Source organism: Echinops telfairi, unplaced genomic scaffold, assembly GCF_000313985.2.
Source record: "Echinops telfairi isolate 266 unplaced genomic scaffold, ASM31398v2 ScPeMD7_2291;HRSCAF=2852, whole genome shotgun sequence".
Classification (NCBI taxonomy): domain Eukaryota; kingdom Metazoa; phylum Chordata; class Mammalia; order Afrosoricida; family Tenrecidae; genus Echinops; species Echinops telfairi.
In genome coordinates this window covers 35,227,721-35,232,974 of record NW_022106189.1, presented here as the reverse complement: position 1 = coordinate 35,232,974, position 5,254 = coordinate 35,227,721, and the positions used below count along the sequence as shown (strand labels likewise).

At 41.8% G+C, this 5,254-nt stretch overlaps 1 pseudogene; it reads left to right on the top strand.

Annotated features, from left to right (window-relative positions):
* The first annotated feature begins 2,793 nt into the window (after nt 1–2,793).
* Nucleotides 2,794–3,216, top strand: LOC115870667 (annotated as a pseudogene).
* The last annotated feature ends 2,038 nt before the right edge of the window (nt 3,217–5,254 follow it).

Below are 5,254 nucleotides of genomic sequence, written 5' to 3'. Positions count from 1 at the left end.
AAAAATGAGGAGCTGATGCCAAGGGCTTAAGTGGAGAGCAAATGTTTTGAGAATGATGAGGGCAGCAAATGTACAAGTGTGCTTTATGTGTGGATTGTGATCGGAGTTGTATGAGCCCCCAATAAAATGATTTTTTTAAAGTAAATTAAATTAAAATAAAAAAGAAAATACCATGGCTTGGGTCAAGCACACTTTAGTCCTCAAAGTAACCTCCCTCCTTTTCAGCATATTCTAAAAAGGTCTTGTGCAGGAGACTTGTTTAGTGTAATGTGTCTTTTGATCTCAACTGCTGTTTCCTTGAGCATTGATTGTGGACAAGCAAGACAAAATCCTTGATAAGGTCAATCTTTTCCCCATTTATCATGATGTTAACTATTGCTCCAGTTGTGAAGATTTTTGTTTTTGTTTTCATCATGTAATTTTTTTAATTGTGGCAAAAATATACACAACCAAACACTCTCCAATGAACAACTTCTACATGTACAATCCAATGCCATTGATTATACTATTTGTCTGTACAACCATTATTGACATCCTTTTCCAAATTATTCCACCACCATTGACATAAACTCAATGTTCCCTAAGCAAAAACTCTTCCTCCTTCACCCATGGTGACCATGGGTCAACGTTGGTTTCTTTTTTTTATCTTAAGTAGTTTTTTTGATATAATATTCACCTATCATACACTTCCAGGTTAAATCGCCTTTTTAAAGAGTTATATATGCATCATCACAATCGGTTTAATGCTCCCTCCCCCTTCCTGCATTCATTGTTTGCGCCCCAGATCCTCACCTTCCCCACGCCCCACCCTGAGGAATCTGCTCTTCACATTGAGCCATAATGCTGCAATGCTTGATCTCCTCAGCGAGTGCTTCTTCTTCCACCTCTTCTCTGTCAGTTTGTCGTACTGTGGTGGCTTGAGTGTTTCTGTGATGCTGGAAGCTATGTCACTGGGAGTTCAAATGGCAGCAGGGTCACCCAAAGTGACCAGTTCTCAGTAGAGCTTCCAGACTAAGAACAGACTTGGGAGGAAGTAACTGTTGAGAACCATATGCATAGCTTCAAATCATTTTGCCCATGGCCACAATTTTAAAATATTTTTGCTAGGTTTATATTCATGTGCTTTATATATCACACTTTTATGTTCTGTTCATATTCTATGGGTTTCATTTTACATTATTTTGTGAACATTTTTCTAAGTCTATATAATTTTTAGAAAACCTATTGTTTAATGGTCCCAAACTCTGAGCCCTTTATCCGTATCTACTTGTTTCCTATCCATTCCTTGACCCACACAGGGTAGCACAATAGCTAATGATCACTCAGCTCTGCTCAACGTCTAAAACCATTAAGAGTCCCACTACCAAGAATCCCCATTGTTGTGAGTCTATTGAAACATATAATGACCTCACAGGACAGAGTAGAACTACCACATCTTTTCCTGTGAAGTGGCTGTGGCGTTAGCACCTGGGTGCTTTGGCTGCTGTGCCACTACATAGATTCCTCACATTAATCCTAAGAATTGCTGTTGGCTGTCATCAAGTTGGCACCCAGCTCATGGTAACCCTACACGCAACCAAAGGAAGACATGCCCAGTCATGGGTTAGGCATGCGATCCAGTGGGTCTATATTGACTAAGTTTCAGAAGTCAACTGCCGGACTGTTTTTTCTAGTGTGCCTTAAGTGTGTAGGCTCTGCTGATGCCTTTTTACCATCACAGCAAAATGCAAGCTTTTTCTGACAGGCAGGGAGATGGTGGCTGTGGATCTCCCATGTAGAAAGAAGGCAAGAATCCTACCATCAAACCACCCAATCTTGGCTACTGATAGTGCATAAAGCAGAGGGAAGGATGGTGGCAGGTAGGATAGGAGAATGGAAGGAGGAGTGGTAAATGAGGGACAACAAAGCCCTTGCATATTGGCAGAAGGTGCTGAGAGGGACTTGGGAGAGATGGGAGAGTTAGGTTGGACTGTTCATTATTAACAGCCTCTTACATTTGTAGAGGGAGCTGTGTGGTTTTCTGTCACATTTATTCTCTCATTTGAGTAAAAAACAAAACAAAACCGAAAAACCCTGTGAACTAGACTAGGAGAAGGCTGTCAGAACCAAGAGGTAGCCTGATGGAGCTTTTCTTTCTTTTTAAGCCAAATTTTAACTTTAGAATAGTTTTTGCAATAGAGCACCCTTGTAAAGCTAGGGCAGTTTCCATTTCCCGTTCAACCAGTTCCCCCTAGTTTAAACAGCTTGCCCTACCATGGTGCAGGCCTAGTCTTAACCCAGAAATAAACATTCATATTAACTAGACTTCATTCAGCGCTCACTCATATCCACATTTCAGGATCCCAATCACACTGCAGTCATTAGGCCTCTGTAGGCTCCTCTGATCTGTGACACTTTTTGGCAGTCATTCCATAGGAAAAAGATGAGACTTTCTATGTCTGTAAGATTTACAGCCTCGGAAACCTAGGGGGAAGTTCTACCCTGTCTTATGGGGTTGTTGTGAGTCAGACTGTACTTGATGACACTGTGTTTGGTTTTGAATCCCTTCACTTGGGATTCTTCTTCCTTCTTCCTTCTTCCTCTTCCTCTTCCTCTTCTTCTTCTTGTTCCTCCTCCTTCTTTTTCATAGTTAGATTGGGGTAATTGGTTTTGAGGATGCCTTTTTAGCCTTTCAAGGTCTGGCTTTTCGCTCTGAGTGGTCATGCATGCCTGAAAGCCACGATCTGACAGCCCAGGTCTCCGGTAATTCCAGTGTTGACCAGTTGCTACTGAAGGTAACTGAAACAACACACGATGGCAGCCAATGCTTCAGGACAAGGAACTGGTCTTCCCTGACATCATGTCCAAAGTACTTGAGATGAAGTCTCGCCATCCTCTCGCCTCAGAGCATTCTGGCAGTACTTCTCCCAAGACAGATTTGTTTGTTCTTCTGACAGCCCACGGTTTTCAAAGTAAAAATAGAACTGCAGTCTGAGCTGAACAAAGAAAAGAAAGTTACCCAGGCAGAACCAATCGTCAACGAATCATCCTGGAGCTAGCACGGTGCCCCTCTCTTAACGAGGATTTCCGGGACCCTGCCGTGCAGCCACACCTGGCAGCCGACAGAAGGCAGCTTTGCAGCACGCTGGTGCACATCCATCTGGATACTTCATCACTCAAGACTCTGCATTTGGGAATCTTATTCTTCCGGTCTTACCTCGCCTTGACCCACGGTGAAGGAAACGTTTGGCATTTCAAAAGCCAAAGCTACTATCATCCAAGCTGTGATTTTCAGAATTTTGCCTTTTTAAGAGAAAGGTCCATGCGACCGAGGAGGGTCCCCTCGGTACCGAGGGCATGGGAAGTGGTATCCTCTAAGGAGGAGGCTGGGCTACCTGGGACTTGATCGCCCTTTGGTAATGCAGTTTGCTTCTCACCTTCAATCAGACTTGGAACTGAATAGTCACATAAGCTCGCCCTCACCCCTCATGTGGACGACAGACTGTTGAGAATCATATCCAGTATGAGGGTGCTTTTAAAAACTTTCAATCACTAGACTTAATTAAGCTGCATTATGGATTAATATGTATGGTTATTGAATTCATAGTCAAACATTTCATCTTAAAATCTTCTTTATGAACTCATAAGTAGTTCCCCTATTCTCAATTTTAAAAGAAAACCCGAGAAGACTAAATCACCAATCACTTTTAGACATCTTTTGTCACCTATGCCACTATTATCTATGTGACTAAATGCTATTAAAACAATTGTAAGAAAAAACTTTTCTGGCTTTTCACTCCTCATTTGAATGATAAAGGTTAAAAAGTAAATAAAGCTTGTACCTGTTTGCTCTCATGGAACTTAGCAAACAACATCATCCTGTCAGTTTGTGTTTAGACCATGTCCCGTTAAGAGAACTAGTTTTTAGTGGGTTTTTTTTTTTTGACAGCACAAGTGGTCCTTCATTTGTAGATGCCCAAAGCTGAGCACTATGCATATGGTTCTCAACAGTTACTTCCTCCCAAGTCTGTTCTTAGTCTGGAAGCTCTACTGAGAACTGGTCACTTGGGGTGGCCCTGCTGCCATTTGAACTCCCAGCGACATAGCTTCCAGCATCACAGAAACACTCAAGCCACCACAGTACAACAAACTGACAGAGAAGAGGTGGAAGAAGAAGCACTCGCTGAGGAGATCAAGCATTGCAGCATTATGGCTCAATGTGAAGAGCAGATTCCTCAGGGTGGGGCGTGGGGAAGGTGAGGACCTGGGGCGCAAACAATGAATGCAGGAAGGGGGAGGGAGCATTAAACCGATTGTGATGATGCATATATAACTCTTTTAAAAAGCGATTTAACCTGGAAGTGTATGATAGGTGAATATTATATCAAAAAAACTACTTAAGAAAAAAAAAGAAACTACACTTGACCCATGGTCACCATGGGTGAAAGAGGAAGAGTTTTTGCTTAGGGGCACTGAGTTTATGTTAATGGTGGTGGAATAATTTGGAAAAGGATGTCAATAATGGTTGTACAGACAAATAGTATAATCAATGGCATTGGATTGTACATGTAGAAGTTGTTAATTGGAGAGTGTTTGGTTGTGTATATTTTTGCCACAATTTAAAAAATTACATGATGAAAGTAAAAACAAAAAATCATTTTATTGGGGCTCATACAACTCCTATCACAATCCCATGTCCCCCCGGAACCATTGGTCCTGTTGTTTTCTCCTCCAGACTGTTCATCCAGCCTCTCTTATCTAGTTAGATCTGCAGAGATAATAAAATACACCCCAAAAGCAAGACAAAGCAACAAAAGAGAACACAATGATGACCAAAAGAAAACTAATGACCCATGAAAGAATAAAATTTAAAAAAAGAAAAGAAAAAAAAATTTTTAATTTAAAAAGGAAAGAAAAACCTGTAAATAGATCAAGGTCTGATTTTTGACCTCTAGGCGTGTCCTCCAGTCAAGCCCGACGGGTGCCACGCTCTGTCCCCTGAGTCTGTCCTTTGTACTCCCTCGGGAGCTCCCTGCTCTGCTCCCCCACAGGTGGTCTTTTGTGTCTGCCTCCTTTCCTTAGCATGTGTTTCATGATTCATCCCATGTCGGATGTCTGTCTGTGTCCTTTATCTTTTTATGGCTGAAATACAGTCCATTGTATTTCCATGATAATCTAATGACTGGATATTTTGTTGGACCATTTGTCAGACACTTGGGTGATTTCTTAGCTGCCTTGGCAGTGAGACCTCTCGTCTTTCTACAGTACAGAACTT